The sequence below is a fragment of the Camelus bactrianus genome, chromosome 14, assembly GCF_048773025.1.
Source record: "Camelus bactrianus isolate YW-2024 breed Bactrian camel chromosome 14, ASM4877302v1, whole genome shotgun sequence".
Classification (NCBI taxonomy): domain Eukaryota; kingdom Metazoa; phylum Chordata; class Mammalia; order Artiodactyla; family Camelidae; genus Camelus; species Camelus bactrianus.
The window spans coordinates 47,985,936-48,006,309 of record NC_133552.1 but is presented as its reverse complement, the minus strand read 5'-3'; the positions used below and the strand labels follow the sequence as shown (position 1 = coordinate 48,006,309).

General features: G+C 39.1%; 1 long non-coding RNA gene across 1 annotated transcript in view; it reads right to left on the bottom strand.

Moving 5' to 3' along the window:
- Positions 1 to 20,374, bottom strand: part of LOC123611690 (uncharacterized) — a 120,369-nt gene that overhangs the window by 90,762 nt on the left and 9,233 nt on the right. Inside the window, exon 3 of the long non-coding RNA XR_012511742.1 lies at positions 17,028 to 17,114. This is a non-coding gene — a long non-coding RNA (uncharacterized LOC123611690). The remainder of the gene's footprint in view (positions 1 to 17,027; positions 17,115 to 20,374) is intronic.

The following is a 20,374-nucleotide window of genomic DNA, read 5'->3' as shown; positions in this document are numbered from 1 at the left end:
CAAAATATCACCTTTATGGTTGATAGAGGCAAAGCTAGAGGACACAGTTTACTGTGACAGCCTAATGTGCCTAACTGAGTCCTAGAATTAGGCAGACTTATTATTCAGACATAGGCAGTACTGGTGAAAACTCTGCTCTTCATGATGGGAGGTGGGTGGTCTGATCCAGGAAGAATTAATGGAATTAATTAATGGAATTCTGCATGGAAAGCAGAAGTTATCCTGCTTCCTGGTTCTTGCTTCCCTCAGGCTTTTATTCCCCACAAGAAAAAGAGTGGAAACCAAGCCAAGCAGGTTTAATTTATTCATCCAAACTGTAGCACTCAGATGCATTAGTGATTGCTCTCTAGGACAGATTAAGTAAAGGACTTAATTACACTACGAGTTACCTCTACATTGAAGGATATATCAGAAATTGGTAATATGTGTTTCTCCTTAAAATCTACAAATAGAATAAGAAAAATATATAAACATGATAGGAAAAAAATTACCTGCATTGAAGGAAAAAGAAAATATGCTTATTAAAATGGAACACTATGAATTCACTTCCACTCATGAAGAAATTCAGTGAAGCGTATACAGACTTTTCAACAAATGACACTGGATGTTAATAGGTTAAAAAGTCAAATTTGACCTAAATGTCATACTTTACACAAAAATTTACTCAAAGTGGATCCTATACCTAAATTATAAAATTATAAAAGATAAAGTGATTTACCAAAAGACAGGGGAATGGCTGTTGAGGAATCTTAAAGATAAGTGTCCTTAGCTAAGTAACTGATTTGAAAGCATCCTTCTCAGTCAGAAGTATCAATGCTGTCTGCCATTGATTGTTGTTTATTCATTTATTTATTCATTCATTCACTTATGTCACTCTTCCTGGGGGAGTTCAAAACACCAGAAAATGATCTGTTTGTTCTTCTCCAGCTATTATATCTGCTGATCTGTCATCATGTTAATTTTGCAGAAGAGGTAACCCAGGACCTCAGATGGGAAACCCTCATGGTATGCCAAACACACTGCATTGGCTGAAATATGGCAAGAAAATTGCTATGCCTGCCTACCCAGACACCTCATGTCCTCTTCTGCACTGAGCTTCTGCACTGAGCTTTGAATTTTTTTTTTTAATTTTTATCAAGGTATAGTTGATGTACAATATTATATAAGTTTCAGGTGTACAACACAGTGATTCACAATGTTTGAAGATTATGCTTTATTTATAGTTATTATATTATTATAAAATGTTGGCTACAGTCCCTGTGCAGTATAGCATATCCTTACAGCTTATTTATTTTATACATAGTAGTTTGTGCCTCTCAATCCCCTACCCCTATGTTGCCCCTCCCCTCTTCCGTCTCCCCACAGGTAACCACCAGTGTGTTCTCTACAGGATCCTGAATCTTTTGGGTTCTTGGTAATTCTATTCTCCCTTTAGTCATTTTTATCAGAAACAGCACAGAGAGAAAATGGAAAAAAGGCAATAGCAGTGGTTTTTTCACAACCATAAAAGGCTATCTGGTTGAAGATCTTCTGACTCTTTGCTTGCTTTCTATTGCCAAACAGCACAACATTTATTAAAATATGCCAAAAGCCAAATAGGCTGGTTGCTGGCCACAAAGTTAATTTAAGGAGCTGAAGCAGGAAGAGTACAGAACTGGAGAGCCATGAGAACCACTTTCTGAGGAAAACCAAACAGCCAGGAAAGCACTGGAGCCTGAAGCCTTTGAAACCCTGCTACTCTGCCGGAAATCAGCGCAAACCTAGGGAGGGAGCTGTGCTAATACACCTGTCACACTTACCTTTGAACATTACCATATTAAAAGCAGTATCAGCAATGGGTTACCAACATCAAAAATCAACGTGACACAGGAGCACTAATGTACTAATAATCAGACTTAGAAACTGCTGTGTTGATTTTTATCATCAACTGCATAGTCTACTTCCTATCAGTCACTTTCATTCAAGTTCCTAAAGGCTGTCTTAGTTTTCAAAAAGAAAAGGTTAAAGATTTTCCTTTATATGTTCACTGTTTTCTAAATCACCCCCTTGATGAGCTAGATTTGACCCTTTCATACAAAGGAATCCTAGATACTTCTGCCTGGCTTTCAACAGTGGGTCCCAGTAGCAGCAGCAGAGGGAGGTGGCGACCTCCCAGTTAGCACGTCTCTCCCGCCTGTCCCTCCATAAGAACTACGGGGCAGGGGCATTTGCTCACTGTCAGGCAAAGTCCTATGCTGATGACGTTTCAAGCCTGATCTCCCTGCTGGTTCATCTTATAGAAAAATTCAGCCACTGTCAGCAAGTGGATTTAACATTTTCAAGGAGATTTACAATAAAAAAAAAAAAAAGCTTTTTGCATGTTTTTACAGCTTGAAAAACACTATAACAATTTGTACGTTACCTCCTACATAAATTCTACCTTGCTTTACCTAATTGCATTCATGACAATATCTATAACAATCTCCCATACATGAAGATAAATGACTACTTCAGCTTTTACAGAGATTTTGTATATTGTATATTTATATATTCTATATGTGAAGTAGATATTTCTACCCCTTTTTTAAAGGTAAGGAAAAAGAAGGAAAACTTGGACTCAGGTTTTCTGAGCAAGTCTACCAAGCTTTTCACCTCTACTCAGAAAATAAGAAGAACCACTTAGATTTTCATAACACTTGGAAATATTTAAAGAAGTTCGCATGCATGATCTCATCTGATCCTAGATGTCTGCTATGATGTAGGCAGAACAAAGTAATGGTTCTCCATTTTGTAGATGTAAAAACCAAGGAGGGTCGGGGTGAGGGGTAAAATGATTTATCTAAGAATAAACACCTTTCAATTGGCAAACTCAGAGCTAGACGCCAGGCATTGAGACTCCTCTCTCATCATATTCCCGTCCGCTGTATCAGAGTGTGCACTGCCTCTTAGTCAAACATCTCAGTTTATCTAATTATATTTGTGATAAACAGTTTTGCCTCTGTGCATGAAGAAAACTGGACTATTTTGGATTTTATGGGGATTTGGGGATATTTTCACAGGGAGAAAACTTCTTTTGAAGAGTTCTGCTCAATAGGACCTAAAATGATGAATGATGATGATGATGAAAGAGTAAAAATAACTGTCAACTATTTCCAATGTCTTTGTGTAATTCTGTTTAGCTTTCCAATCATGGAAATTTACGCCCAACCTGTTTAAAATACAGTTAAGTGTGAGGTTTTTTTGGTTTTGCTTTAGTTAGGGTTTTGGGGGTTTGTTTTTTTTTTCTCCCACAGAGTTGATTATTGCATTGTGAGCATTACAGATTAACATTAGAGAAGATGTCTTTAAATAACTCACTAAACTTTTATTTTAAAAATTAATTCTTTGAAAAAATTGTCATAAAATACTTTGTAGACATAGGAAAACTGTGTCGACTGGTTTAGATGAGCTCGGATCATTCAATATATACACTCATCTCTTTTTGACATGGAGAAGGTGATATCACAGTTATTGTAAAATGATGTAAAGATGGGTCCAAACAGTTTCCTCCATTTAATTTTCTACTGTAACAAAAACAGTGTGTACTTCAGCTCCACGTGGTATCACGTGGAAATCTAAACATCTCTGAAATTTGCTTGATTTAGTAGGAAGAGGGCAGATAGCTTGCCTTCATTGAATGAAAATACAACTATGACTCAGAGGGTTTAAAAAATTCTCCCCAAAGATTATTATCATTGAATATGAGGACATTTCAGAAAGATAATGAGGGGATAACAGTCTCCTCTTTTGTTAGAAAGGTAAGCTTTATTCCTGCCAAAATGAATTCTTATTTCTCCCCAGAATGGTGTGTGTGTATGTGTGTATGGAAATATTTTAAATATTTTGCCAACTACTAGATACTAGTCATATACAATTTTTTGTTTTATCATTATCTTATTAGGGAGTTAAGAGTACCTCACTTGTTTGGTTCCCTTTAGCATTTAGCATCTGATACTAGGCAATAGAGCTTCATGGATAATAAAGATGAAATCTCCAACGAATTTTTTTAAGGGGGGAAAGAAAAAACTCCAGCTATGCCAAAGTTCTGAGAATTCCATGTTGAGCAACAAAGCCACTGGCTTTGAATCAGTGCCACAACTCTAGCACCTTGTGCCAGATACTACATTTACTCGGGGTCATTTGGACAAAAGTAATGAAAAATATTAAAGCAATGTTTACATAGCAGATATGCTATATCAATCATGTTATGTACACTAGTGATAAGAGTAAGGATTGGGTTATTTGGGAGAAAAGTTACATTTTCTCTTAAGTAGTGGAAAATTACCAGTAGACAGTGTGTTTGAGTTCTCTACTTAACTTTATTTCTTTATTCTTTCTTCATGCAGTGTCACTGTAAATCATTATGATAGCAAAAAAAAAAAAAAAAGAGGTATCAAAAATGTTTTCTAGAAGTGATCTGAGAGTCAAAGAAACATGGTGATATACTATAAATTACATGTTGCCCAGTCTGTTATTTCTATGATGAAATAAATGGGCAAAGTGTGAGCAATAATTATGCTCAGAAAATGCTTATCAGCTGCCCTCAAGTGGAAGACTGCAATCCACTCAGACCTCTCCCAGTCTTACTCTGATAACAAATTCTAAGGCTTACAATTATAAGTGAACACCCAGCAGTTCTGCTTAGCAATATAATCCTAAGCCTTAGATCCACCACTAGGTTCAAGTTGAGAGTTGTCTTATGGCTCCAAACGTGGTTTTCTTTGAAGTCCACTGAGCTGTAGCTGTTCTTCGAACCCAACTTACTTGCTTCATCCTAGGGACTGGCTTTGCTGTTTATTCAGTAATCATTTAGTTGAGTCCTTAATTCCCTACCAGACTCTCACATCTGCTCAGAGCAAGCATTACCTTATTTCCTATTCCCAAACTGAACACCATTTCTTTAAAGGGGGGCTCTAAATGTTTATTAATCCCCGGTCCAACCCACAAAAGCCTAAGTAATCCATGGCACACCTAAAAGTAGTATTGAACTACTTCCAGCAACCCCTTTTGCCATTTTCTTTCCGCCTGAGAAATGTACTGAATCCTACTGGAGGAGCCAGGAAAGAAAGTCTTCCCTTGATGGTAACAGAAACCTTTACTTATTTTTGAAGGGAGAGAAGTAGAACTAAGCTTACTGCCTACACTGTTGCCCCGAGCACTTCACACAGGTGATCTCATCTAATCCCCAAGTAGACTTTACATAGATCTTACAAATGGGGAAATTGAGGCCCAAAGTGTAAAAAGAGTAAGTGATCAAATCAGGATTCACACTGTTAACAATCTAATTTCATAGTCCACCCTCCTTCCCAGAATACCCTCCTGCCTTTCAAAAGAGAAGGCCAGGTCTAAATCAACCACTGCTTGGGTGTTCTGAGTGAGGACAAAGAGAAATTACGCCTGTTTTATGGGCTGAACTGTGTTCCCCCAAAGCCACATGTTGAAGTCCTAAACCCAATACCTCAGAATGGGACTGTATGTGGAGAGAGGGCCTTTAAAGAGGTAATTAAATTGAAATGAGCCCACATTAGGATGGGTTCTGATGCAAGGTGACTGGAGTCCTCACAAAAAGAGATTAGGACACACAGAGAGACACAGGAAGAAAGATCATGGGGAACCACTGCAAGAAGGTAGCTGTCTTCAATCCAAGGAGAGAGGCCTTGGAGGAAATCAACCTTGTCAACACCTTGATCTTGAACTTCCAGCCTCCAGAAATGTGAGAGAGGACTTTCTGTTGTACAAGCTGCCTAGTCTGCGGTATTTGGCTGCAGCAGAATTAGCAAACCAATTCCCATGGCAAGTAGGGCTGGATCTCCTACCCAGTCATGTGGGATGAGTTATCTTGAGGCCCTTGTTGAGGGCCTCAATTCATTTTTTTCTAGGGTTGAGGTCTGATTCCTCTAGTGCTTTCTGTTGGAAACACATCAGTCTAACTTCTATTAGGTCTTCAAGTATTTTCTTTAGGCACAGGAAACCACATCAACGTATGGGATTGGAGCTAAAGATATAAAGTGAACATGACCGAGACATGTGCAACATACCTGATATGATTGGCACCCTCCCAGGCTGTGGGACAACTCAGTTTCCCACCCGAAAGGTGAAGGTGTGGTAGGCTGGAGGTTAAGCTCTATAAAAACTCATGAACAACGAGATTTGATAAGCTCCTAGTTTGACGACCATGTGAAGTTGCTGGGAAGGTGCACCACCCAAGAGGGCATGGAAGCTCCACACACCTTGTCCCACACCTGGCCCTAAGCATCTCTTCCATCTAGTTGTTCCTGAGTTGTATCCTTTTGTAATAAATCAGCAAATGTAAGTGAACACTTCTCTGGGTTCTTTGAGCATTCTAGCAAATTATCAGACCTAAAGGAGTGGGTCATGAGAAGCCCGGTTGGTCAGAAGTACAGGTGAAAATCTGGACTTGGTGATTGGCATCTGAGGTGCGGACAGTCTTGTGAGAATGAGCTCTTGGCTTGGGGGATTTAACATTATCTCCAGGTAGATAGTGTTGGAATTAAGCTAAATTTATAGGACATAGTGTCCACTGAGAACTGGAGAATTACTTATTGTGAGAAAAATCCACACCTCTAGTGTCAGAAGTATTAAGAGCAGGGGAGAAAAATTAACTTTTCTTTTCCATGACCCCCCCAAAAACCCCAAGACTTTGAGTTGGTCTCAGAACCTCACTGATCTCCCACTGCCCTCTGCAAAGAGAATGACCTACAGCTGGGTAAGGTCCCCCGGCATTCTTCCAGGATACACTCATTCTCTTGAAGAGAAAGGTCTGTCCAGGGGCAGGAGAAAGTGCCAGGGGTCCTGCTACACACTGCAGTTGCCACAGTGTTGAGTCTCAGAGGCTCACATTCTTCTCCTTCATCTGCGTGCTTTGTTTAATAGTTAGGATGCAGGATGAAATGTTGAATAAGTACCTGAGACCCATCGCCTTCTTCTACGTTACCCATCTTGATATGCCTGGTGATCTTACATTAGCACGTTGGCTTTTTGTTTTCTCGAGTGCACACAGAAGTTGATCTGGTAAACCATTTCCTCATCCATCTGATCCAACCCTCTGGTGTGGTGGGAGGATGTGGTGGTGCTAGAGTTATTACTGGATTTTTAAAATTTGTTTCCAAAAGGTAGGGTAGGGCAAATCATTATTTTTCTTTCTTTTTTAATTTAATTGAAGTATAGTCAGTTTACAATGTTGTATCAATTTCTGGTATACAGATTATTGTATCTACATATATTCCATTTCATATTCATTTTTATTATTGGTTAATACGAGATACCGATTTTAGTTCCCTGTGCTATACAGGAGAAACCTGTTATCTATTTTATATACAGTAGTTAGTATCTGCAAATCTTGAACTCTGTATTTATCCCTTCCCACCCCCTTTCCTCCCCGTAACTGTAAGTTTGTTTTCTAGGTCTGTGAGTCTGTTTTCGTTTTGTAAATAAGTTCATTTGTTCAGATATTGAAGAAAGTGTAAACCCCAGTCCCCTCCCCATCTGGTTGTTACAGGGGCGGGGTCGAGAGTTGACTTGCAAGGACTCGTGCTGGGATTCATAGGGCGTCACCCTGCCAAGCACCAGTGTGTTGCCCACAGTCTGCCCCTGGCCCCGGGCAGTCACCCTAAGTGAAGAGCATGTCCTGGGCCCTGTGGGAGAGGCACAGAGGGCAGAAAGGAGATGAGGAGAGAGATCAGAGGGGAAAGTCAGCCCTCAGTGCAATCATCAGCTTGCTGTCTCTTGCCAAGGGAAGAGTCTGGTCATGCACCATTTTCTTGGTGCCCTGGACAAGCTAAATGGAAATGCCAGGGCAGCCAAGAAATGCTTCCATTCATGATCAAGACGGGAAAGATGACTCAGCCTCTGAGAGAAATGCCTTTTCCCAGATTCAAAGGGAAACTGCCAGACTAATGTCCACTTGCCTGATATCACTAATACTTGGGCATCAACTTTACTGCACTTGAACTCAAACTTTTATTCCAAATGATCAGTGTCATAGTTTTTAGAAAAGCATGTTCCTTTACTAAAAATCAGTTCCCACCTGCCATTCTTATTCTTCCTCCTTAATGTTAAGGAGTGAACTAAGTTCTCTTTAGGCCCTCAGGGCAGGAAGGTATCTCTATTCTGGCAAAGGAGACAGTCCCCACCCTCCTTTCTCTCCTTTGGTCCCTGGCCAAGGCTGCTGGCAGGAACTCCACAGTTATACCACCCGAGAAGCCAAGAAGCCGTGTACAGATACCCGTTTCAGGGGTACTGAGCATGGCCAGTGCCGGAGGGCCAAGCAGCTGCCCCTGACAGCTCCAGCCCCCCAGCAGCCCCAGACACTCCCTCCCCCTGGGAAGTGCGGCCAAGAACGTTTGTGGAGCCAGGTAAGGTGATGCGGAAAGCAAAGTAGCTACACAGTTCTCTAGGGAAGTCTGGAGAGGAAGCCAAGGAAGGGATGGAGAGCAGCTCGCTGGGTATTTATCCTATAATAGGAGAAAAGGTGCTCCTACTGCAATTCTTAAAAAGTCAGAGTTTCTTAGAAAAGTCTCATTTACAAATGTGTACTCTTTTTTCCTCTCACACAAAAGGGAACAGAAAAAAAAAAGATTGTGAAATAACATCTCCCAAGTCTTGGAACCTCTGAGACTGGGATTAAAAGAGACGGAGAGGAGAGATGGTCTACTTTCATTCCTAAAAACTCCTATTTCTAATCCACACACAAGAACCAAGAAACTAGAAAAACAATAGGCAATAAAATCTGGTACTACTCATTGTTACTTGCAGGAAAAAAAAATCTCATTAAAAAATAGACTTAGCTTAAATCTGAAATATCTTACTATATACTTCTCATAAATTAGAATCTAGAGCAAAGAAAAGCAAATGGAAAATAATTTTAACAAACAGGCAACGTAGGGTTTTACAGTAATATGTTACCTTCAGAACAGCATTAACATCCTTTTATCAGACACACAAGGAAATTAACTGGACATGTGAAAAAATGATTGATTCTACCCACTTCTGAAAAATAATGAATGGCATTCGTTAACATTTTGATAGCCAAATAGTAAATTTTTCTTCTATAAAATTGAACAGCAATTTAAAGTTGATTATATTGCCCACTGTTACTATAATTTACGGTTGGCAATCCCGTATATACGTGATGGCAACAGGCACTCCCTGAGGAACTTACACATGGACAGTCCCTTCCACATGTGCACCGAGTAAAAACATTTTCAAGTAATGGCACCCAAATACACGTACTATAAAATGTCAGATGCTGAATTTAAAAGTTGATTTTCACTTTTTAAAGTTGTTTTTATTTTATTTCTTTTTTCCAGGCTTCCTCTTTTAAGCCCTTTTTGTGTGTGCATTTTTCTGTTTTAAAAATAACGTAAGTAATAGCATTTCATGACACACATTTAAACAGTTCCAGAATATGCAATGGTGGACAAGGAAAGTCCCCAGCAAGATCACTAATAAAACCAGAGCCCGGTGGTTTCCACACCGACACCGGCTTTAGACTGCCTACATTCAAGTCCCAACTCAGATACTTGCTACCAGCGCAATGCTGGCAGAGTTATTTGTCTCCATGAAAAGAGACAGAAATAAGCTCCTCCTCAAAATGTGGTGAATATTGAATAAAATCATCCACATAGAACACAGAGTACAGCTCCCAGCTATCCTAAGAGCCCAATAAACATTAGCTTATCAGCAGCAGCATCATCACCACCATCATCATTAGAATCATTACGTTTAATGGGCAACTACCTTCAATGGCTTGATCTAATTTTCAGAGCTACTTCACTACTCTTAGTGGCTTGAAGGTCTTCCCAATTCACTTCCTCCTGACAGACACTCAGGCCTATTGCTGTGAATTTCCAGGAACCAAATTCTGTCAATTGTAACTAAAGCCCAGAACACGTAGGGGCAGGAAATTAAGACAATCTGTGCTCTTTTTCTCTGCAACCTGCTAGAATTTCCCTACTCATCAAGCATTCGTTTAGGGTCCCCGGGATAGTTTTGTTTGCAAGTGGATTTTCCTGGACAATTTTGGCATAGATTAGAAAAGGTTTGTGCAAATAGATCATTCTCAGTTGGTATCGTAAAGGAATCTACCTTCTCAAATTCAATCTGCCCCTCAAATTCAACATGTCCTCCAGCCCCATGGATTCCCCCAATAATGCATTCACCCCCTCCACTCCACTCATGACCCACGAATTGCTCGCTCCCTTTCTCATAATCCCTTTTGACTGTAATACCTTGAAAAAAACCTAAGGCTGGCATTTCAGCTTGGATGCCTAATGCCTGGCGTGCTCTGACACTCCCCCAGTCTGGAGGTTGCTAACGTGGGCAGTGCACGACAATCTATTGCGGCGCATGTTTCTACAGTCCGTTCTGCTAGCACGCTTGTTTTGAAAAGGCGAATTTGTTCCAACGTGACTGATAAATTAGGGACAATTTTAGCACAACACTAATTTTGGATCTGCTTGTGCCAATTTCATCACCAGGCCAACTCAGAAAACCGCACCCAACTGCACTGAGCTTCACACAAATCAACAAGATGCGTGCATGCACACACCTCTCCAGGACGACGAGCTCTCTATTTGCTGTTCCATTTACTATTGCAACTTCTACATGCGCTGTTCCAACTTCCCGTCCGATTTCAGGTAACCTCCTTCCAACAGCTCAGAAGCCAACCGCAACCCTGCTGACTGGCTGCTCGCCCCATGCACTCTCTCTGCTCTTTCATTGTTTTGCCCTCTGTCCTCTCAGCCTATTTTGTGTTTTCTCCTCTCTGCACTTTTTCTCTCTTTATTTCTCTTTCCCTCACTCTTCCTACCTCCCTAACATTCTCTTCCTCTGGCACACAGGGCAGTGGCCCTGGGGCCAGGGCAGGCATGGGAGAAGAGCAATTGCAGGAACACCCACTCCCACAGACGGATGAGATGTGTTCAGGGTCAAGTACCATATTTATCATAATACTGATATATTTCTTTACCTTTCACCATGGATAAAACTGTGCTACCGTTTTTATTACGTTCTTATCTTTTTTACATCTCACTGATGACATTTTTGAGTGTTTACTCCAAACCCAGCCCTGTAGTTTCTATTGCATGATTTTGCACAGCATGGTGAGTCTTAGGAAGACAAGTGTTGGGTCTAGCAAAACTGACAGCATCTGTCTATGATTTATTGAGCTTCTATTAGATTTCCAAAGGAATGCATTATTATTCAAAAAAGTTTAGACTATTGGTCTATGAGAGTTTTGCCCAATAGAAATGAGTCACGTATGTAAAGTTAACGTTTTTAGGTGGTGAAAAAATAAAAAGAAACAGAAATTAATTAAAGTAAATTAATTTGAATAATATTTTATTTAACCCAACTATTGTCATTTCAATATATAATCAATATGAAAATATACAAATGAGCAAGTTCACGGTCTTCTTTTTTCTTCTACTAAGTCTTTAAAATCTAGTGTATATTACACATTTCAAGTGCTCAACAGCTCCTTGTGACTAATGGCTGCTGTTAACAGGGAAGGTAGGTCTAAAGGATTCCATCTCTCTAGCTAGAAGAGAATGGAAGGCAAGGAGGAAGATACCTAATTCACACTTTTTTTCTCAGATAATATAAGTAAAGTAAAAAGATAGCTTTGGTTAAAAGAGCTTGAAATAAATCCACCAGCCCTCATATGCTTGCTTCCTAGCCTGACTTAGTTCAATGCCTTGCATAGTGTCAGATGTGATGTGGTCCAAGGATGGGGAAAATATGCATCCACCTAAATACATGATCTAGTCCATGGGGAACTCCTGGGGAATACAGAGGGAGTTTTCTCTTTCCAAACTGCTTCTCCTGGACTATGAAGCTTATGGGCACATGAGCACTCTTTGACTAAGTTATTTTAACAATAAGAAGCATGGCTTTTAGAGTAGCTTCTGTGAACAAAACAAGAAAAAGAAACACATTTAATTTTTAAGTTGATGTGTATAGGACTAAAAACGCATAAAGAATTTATTCATAAAGAAATCAATTCATAAAGAACCCATTTTAGAAATGTAGATCCTCAACGAAAAGTTCCCTACATTCGGCTGCTCCCACAGGTATCAATTTGATTATCATTAGCAAAGCACACTCAGTTTTCTGAACGTTTTTAGGGCAATTTTTTCTTCAAGGGAAATACTATGCGAAAGCCAAATATGTAGAATCAAAGCTCCTTTCCCTCTCCCACCCTCATGTAGAAACTCAGTGGATTTGCTACAGCTCTTTGGAGCATCATTGGGAAAAAACAAATAAAACCCTAACATCTCTGTCACTTAGAATAATCTGGGTAGAAAATTAAGTTAAACTTTTAGGAAAATGCAAAAGATCTGAAAAAACAATCCTGCACTTAAGAAACTTAAAATATGTCATCTAAAGGGACAGAACTAAAAACAAATACATAAAAAATTAGAGAACAATTATGTGGGACTGATGGTGAATATTCAAGTTGTTTAAAGAAGGGGTGTTCTGGTCTTTTTAATCCCTAACATCTAATGCAGAGTGACTTTATAAGTCGGCTAAGTGGGCATTAGCCCATATATCATGATTTGAGATGCAAGGGGCATGACCTCCCATCCAATAACATCTCCTAAAATTCCCACTCTGGGCTGTTATCTGTGTGGCTTGTAGGTTTTAAGTGAACATGCACTTGTGGGCAAACCTTCTACAGATTCAGGATGAAGGAAATTGTTAGCACATTGGGTTCAGTATCAAATCAGCCTTGACCCTAACTTCTCGGATTTCACGATCCAGGACAGGGATCCTGGCAGAAATCCTCCTGTCCTCAGATCCCAGCTGCAGCAACTGAATCTTGTCTTTGCTCTGATGCATTGCCTGGTACACAGGTTCTCCAGCACTGGAATCCTAGAATGTGCACACCTTCAATATACCCATATGCCCAACACTCATCACTCTCCCCAGTCTTTCCAGAGCCGAGAAATCCCATGCCCAAACTCCAGGAGCTGTGGCTGGATCTCTGCTACTTGAAACTGCCTGTCCCTAATGTTGTCACTTGCCTCAGTGCCTACCTGGTGTTTTCCAGAGTGTTAGGAGGGTCTAACTATGGTATCTGGCTCATCAATGATGATTAAGGTTGATTTATGAGGTCTGGCTTCCCTGAGCACCCCTCACAAAGATGACTTTTTGAGAGGAGAGTAGTTCTTTACCCAGGAGATACAGCTCTGGTTCTCCCGTGCTGAACAGCACCTCCCCTGTTCTTTCCCGCCTGTTGCCTGCAGCCCTCTTCATTCTCCACTCCATTCCCATGGGCCTGTCCATTTTCCAGAGGTGACCCTTCTCCAGGTCTTACTTCATCTTACTCCAAAAGCCCTCTCCCTGAAACCTACCATTGAAAATGCTTTCTCTGAAAGCTTATTGATTCTCTAGAGCTTCCTATTAAATGCATATATATATATATATCCCTAAGAAAAATAGTGCCATATATTCTGTCAGATAATACTATAACTGACTTTTACCTAAAGGCAAAAACTAGTAGAAGGAATTGAATATGTACAAGCAGAATCATCACATTAAACACCATTAAGACACAGACACAGAATACCGTATTACATATAATACAGAGTATGATAAAGATTTAGGAATGAATTAATACAAGTATTTGATAAAGGAATAGTATATATGGCTCAACATACTCTGATCCAAGAAAGTCAGGATTCCCAGGGGGAAAAAAAAAAGCTGATGAATTCAATGAATTCTAAGAATCTTTACCTGTAGTTTGCGTATCAATATTAACAAAACTAAGAAATTCTCAAATATCTTTTATATAGGTATGTATAGATTTCAGTAATAATAACAAGACATTTAATTTTGAAAATGTAATTGTCCAGTGACAGTCACTCCTCCATCAGGTTTGCTGACTAGTGTGAAGATACTCAAATAGCCAACTGACTACAAGATCCCATTACTGAGAGTGAGTTTTGTAAGATTAATCCTCACTCAAAAATTCCCAATAAATTAAGAGTAGTTGTGTTTTATATCCTACTTTATGATATGAAAAAGGAGAAATTCATTTTTAAAAAAGATTATAATTATCTAGCCCAATTTTAGTATCACTACTAAATGTTAAAAAATAACACATTTTCACGAACTGCACTGACAATTGCTGCCAATCGAGGATAAAACCTGTACGTGAAAAAGGTGTTTAAAGATCAAAGGATCTTTTGTAATTTTCCTGGCTGTCTTTTTCATCCTCCCAAACTGGCCAGCTAACTCTTGCAGGGAGCCCAGCAGAGGGAGCACCAACCATTGCTTTTTAGTATGCGTGCTCTAAAAACAAAAGGGACAGTGTTTACGGATCTTTAGACATTTTATCAAGATTGGCAAAAACCTTGTAAAATACAGGAGGGTGGGAAGGGATAAACTGGGAGTTCGAGATTTGCAGATACTGACAGGTATATATAAAACAGATAAACAAGTTTATACTGTATAGCACAGGGAAATACATTCAATATCTTATAGTCGCTCACAGTGAAAAAGAATATGAAAATGAATATGTGTATATTTATGTATGACTGAAGAATTGTGCTGTACACCAGAAATTGACTCAACATTGTAAGCTGACTATAACTTAATTAAAAAAAATTGTAAAATACAAATATTATTGATGACTGCTAAGTTTTCTCTTTAAGTGTTTAAATCAGTATTGAAACTTTTTCTTTATTAGTATTTTAATTAATAAAATAATACATATTTGTTGTACAAAGTGAAACAAATCAGAAAGAAAGTTTAAAAAGTTAGTAATCTCCCGCCTCTCCTTCAGATCCTGTGTATTATAAACAGACGTGTATGTATCTTTTTATATCCTCCTTATTAAAACAAGTAAAATGTATACATTTATGTATTCCATTTTTAGCATATTATATATTTATATATATCATATGTATAATATATATATTCCCCCATGTAATAGCTTTTTACTTGCTTTTTTTATGGAGTCATACTAAAAAAGCCTATCTAAGGTAGCAAAATAGCATGAAACAGCCATAAATGTACAGTGGATTCAATAAGAAAAATCAAATAGACACAATGTTGGACCATATTAAAACCATGTATGTACAGAAGATCAAAAGCATACAGCACGAAACAATAAGTTTATACTCTATAGCCCTGGGAACTATATTCAATATCCTATAGTAACTTATGGTGACAAAGAATATGAAAATGAATATATGCATGTTCCTATATGACTGAAGTATTGTGCTGTCCACCAGAAATTGACACAACATTGTAAACAGACTATACTTCAATAAAAAATTTTTAAAATTAAAGGGAAAAAAAGCATACAACACCAAATGATATTGCTGCCTTTTGGATGAAAGAATCTAAACACCTATGAATGAGTGTATAAATCTGGAAAATAAAATAAGCAAGCTGGAACATACAACGCCCTTCTTAAAGTGCCATGAGGAATACTAGATGAATTAAGACCTGGTTTGTACTACATAATACCAATTTCTTCACAAGACAAAATGAAAACAATGGCAATAATACTCCACCACTAAAGGCTTTTTAAAAATGAAATGTATAAAAGTGCACTCTTTTAAATTCCTGATATTTCACATATTCTAATTGAACTAGGGGGTGAAGTCCCTTTCCACTCAAAGCTACACACTATTCAGTTGCATAATTTAAGAGAAAAGGGAAAAGGATATAGCCATAGCTGTGGCCAGAAGTCCTCCATCCTACCCCAGTGAGAGAACCCCTGAATTTCACTATAGGTTCCAACTCTTTGCCAACCCCATCACTTCACAAAGAGAGCCTCTAAATAAATGGTTGCAGGGCCCAAGAGACCCATCTTGACAGCTGGTAGCTGTCTCTGAAGGTTTGCCTTTCTGAGCCCAATAAATTTGCAGAAGTTCTCATAGCCTTACTGTCACTCCCTATCCAGTCACTCAGAATGCCCTTCCTGTTTCCTCAGTGCCTCTGCTTACCCACTCTGGACAAAGCCTTTTAGAGGTGCCCCTCTTTGCTAATTTCACCCACCCTGATGTCACAGCTCGTTGCTACAAAAGAAACATTGCAGGCTTAGAGAGAAAGGGAGAAGGAGACAGACAGAAAAGAGAGAGAGAGAGGAAAAGAGCAAAAGAAAAGGTTGAGGAAAAAACTGACCAGGGTAGGAGGGAAAATTCCCTGCAGGATAATAGGATGAATTATTTCTGGGAGTAGGGAGTAATTAACCAGCTGTGGTTTCTTTTCTATCTCCCCCTAAAAAAGCAGGAAAAAGTCATTTTATCTGATTCCTTTTTTCCTTTTGCTAAGGGCTTTAAGCATTCAGCAAATCTTTCAATAACCACACCCTCCTGATAAAAATAAGAGAACACCACATACTGATCCTCATTTGATAGATGAGGAAAACTGAGGAAGGGAGAGGTCAAAAGCCTGGCTCAATGTCACAGGAAAGGCAGTTGCAAAGTGAGGATAAGACCCAGGGTTCTTGACTCCAGCCCTTTACTTTATCCACAAAGTCAACACAAGCAGTCTAGATTTGTTATCTCGCCCCCTTCTGTCTCAAAGCCTGAGTGACAAAGAGTGCTTAGTGTGATACTGAGTGTAAATGACAGGACAGGAAGTCCATTCTCGGGGCAAGCTGTGAGACTGGCAGCCGAGCAGGAGGCCAGAAAGCAAGTCCACACAGAGCACTCGCAGTCTACACTCGCTACCTCGCCCCTACCGTGGCCAGAGTCCACAGGTCCAAGGGGAGGGGTTTCAAGGCTGCAGGAGGACACCAGAAGGTTCCAAGTCCACTTAACTCATCAATTCCTGAGCGACTCTGAGCAAAACAAAAGGCTGAGACTGAATAAGGAACGAGTCGTCGGCAGAACTGGGTACTTTACCTTATTTTAAATATAAGATTTATGTTATAATTCACTTATGAATGATATTATGCAATCATTTATGAACCATACATATAATTACTGTGCAAATTCTCAAGGAACACTGTTTCCTGACAGGGTACTAACCTCAGAATTCAACTCTGCGAAACATGTTAATACAGTTCTCCAGGAATTCCATCCAGTCACGTATCACAGGTTCTTGAAGCTTAAAGGCTGAAAGTAAAGAAATGTTGCATCAAAACAGGTTCAGTATGAACATCAGCCATATATGGAAGAAACATTTATATGGAAACCACTCCCACTGCTGAATGCACGCTTATATCAGCCAAGACATTTGTATATATACAAAGGGTGTAAGTGTAATCGTGTAGCACAAAGATGGGTTATTTGTGCTATGATGGCATTGTCACTCACTACAAATACAAAGAAAAAGAAATAGAAAAAGAAAAGGAGAGAAATAGAAAAGAAGCCTATAGTGACCTAGTTCTACTATAATTGAATTTCATTATTATCTTCCTGTAAACATACCTTTCATTACAAATGTTTTATTACAAATGAATAATCCCTTCAACCAAATAAAGGAGAAAAATAAATGTATTACACATATAGGACAAAACCCCAAAGTGTAATTTATAATTTCTCATAGAATACTAAATTATAATCAATGTCTTTTGTTTTTCATTTATTAAATGCAGTGGTCAAAATATCCTGTAAAATAAGTGTTTTGCATAATGTTAATATCTACTTAACACTGGCTGTTTAATTACATTGAAATTGATTGAAATAGACCTAGTGCATTAAAATCTGACAGATCTTCAAATATATTTTTTTTAAATTCTAAATGTCCACAAGTTGTGAAAAGCTAATCTCTAAGATACAAACTCGGATGGATCTTAAAAGTTTTTCATTTAGAATGGATTTCTGTTTGCAGTAGCAGGCATCTATAAAACAAAGATACACAGTAATCATCACAGAAGGGAATTGTTTTATGTTCCTTATTTACGGTTATATTTCTAATTATTGGTAAGGTCAATCAGAGATTGGCAGATTTTTCCAAAATCTGAAGGGCAAATATATTCAAGGACGGAAAGACACACAAAGAAAACACAAAGTCAGGCACAAAGAGAGACACAAAAAGACCGAAAAAAGCCCAAAATGTACTTTCTTAAAATACCAGACTACTTCAGTTGTGACATATGCACTAGCTTGGGGTTCCTAAACCAGCAGACTGAAGAAAAACTGCCTTGTCATCAGAAGTCCAAAATATACAGATCTCAGGAGACACAGATACATGGGCTATAGGTCTAAATCCAAACTTTCTCTGTGGAAGAAAACAAATTTTAGCCATAGAAGAAGTTGAGTGTCTTGACCAATACGTTAGAAATGACACCAACAATATTCTAAGGACAAGACACTGAACTCATTTTGCTTTCAAAAGTGAGGAGAGCACAGATAAGGGACACTCACTGCAGCAAACTGAATGCAAAAATGAAAAGGCGAAATAAAAAAGACCGATGAAAGCGTAACATTAAAAAGAGAAGTGTTCAGCTGTTAAATCATCCAAATTGCTTTGCCAAATTTTGACATGCTTGATTTCCTGTAGTAAAAAATCTCCTCTTTTTTTTTTTTCTTTTCGTCTTTGGAAAAAAAAAGTGAGGAAAAATAACCAGCTGTTCCTTGTATAGTTCAGGAAACAAGTTTGATTTATTACTTGAAGGTTATTTTTGAATGAGCTGCTTGTGGCAGCCAGAGTGCAAGAAAAGTCACTGAGGCCTGTCCACTTGAAGGGCTCAAACTGTTTCCTGAACAGTCCTTCACTCCGCACCTCCGACGGCTATTATTGACAACGTGTGACTGGGGCCTTCCAGGATTTTAAAACAGCAGGGGTCCCAGCCAAACAATCGGGCTGTCAATTACCTTTTCCCCTGTTGTGAAAAAGGGGCCCAGGACAATGCCACTTCTCAGCAGGGAGTCGTGCAGCTCCCAGTCTGTAACCCACTCTTGCACCGTTCCGCATTCACAGCCCAGTAAATGGTCCGGTGCCTTCACTTTTGTCTGCGTGTGTCATTTCCAACCAGAATGACTGCAAGGTAGATGTCTCCATGGAAGGATTTTTAAAGATCTCGCGAGGGCAAAACTGACTCTGTACATTGTTATCTCTGGTCTTCGCGGCTGTTTTCCCCTAAGATCCAAAAGGACACAAAGAGCACCCCCCGCAGCCCCCCTCCCCTAGGCTTGTCCTCCCCGAACGCCCAACACTCTCTACCTATATTGTGGCTCAGAAAACTTCCTGTGGGCATTGATGACTCGCTGTGAGGACTGTCCATCATCCCAACCCCTTTGTCCAGCAGTCACTTCCATTCGAATTTGACTGACTGAGGGAGCCTGCGTTATTTGTAAAGAACAACAAGGCTTTTCATTCATAATTTTAGTCGGGGGACAGGGTGCTAATGACTGAGCTTGAATAACTCGGGAATGTGGTATTCAAGGCAGGAAGAAGCCAAACCGACTGCCAAATGAGGCAAGGAGAGGGTGTAGGTGAAAAGTGCCTGGGTAAAAAGGCAAACAATGGCAGGAGGGTCACACACGTATACAAATACAAATCAAGGTTTTCCAAGGTGAGACAATCAAAAAGATGGAAGCAGGAAGGAGGGCAGGGAAAGTCTAATAGGATTTCATTAGCTTTGGGGTCAGGTTACAATGGCAGAGTTTACAGAATCCGAAACCCATAAAGTGTCTGCAGAGGAAGTGATCTTTTCTTCCACTGCTGGTTCTCCTACCAAAACAAAAAAAAAAAGTTAAAAAAAAAAAAAAAGTAAAACTGGTTTTCACTCTCTTTTGGTACCTTTCATACGTTCAAACAAAGAGAGTTTGTTTTGCAGGGGTGCTCAGTTTGGCAATGCAGTCTGGGTTCCAAAGAGCTTACTTACTTTGTGGGTCTCTGGTCAATTTTTAAGGGCATGAAGCATAAACACAATATACAATAATTTTATATACCTGCTGCTTCCAAGGAGGAGAAATTGTACAAATGTCAATTCCTGGTTTAATATAACTGTATAGCTAAATACTATGAGTTTTTCTTTTTCTTGCTAAAATATTACAATTGTGGTTTGGCTTTTTTTGTGATTAAGAAATTTAAAGTATGATGTTGAATTTTTAATGCACAATTTTATACATAGATTCACAGAAAATAATCCAAAATAACAATGTTGCACATTTTTAATCTAAGGCAAATTAGCAGAATGATGCCAGCTGCTTTTTTCAAAACCAATGTAATATAAGTGACTAATGTTTCAATCATTATTAGAAAATGTTTCTCATGTCTTTTTTGTTAAAGCAAGTCAAATAAAGGTTAAAGAGAACAATGACAAATGCTGATTTATGTAGCAATCAACAACAATAAGTTGCCTGGCAGTAGAACTCTAGCGCTGTCTCCAGTGAGTCTGTTAGGACTAGTGGTCTTAGGGAGCACT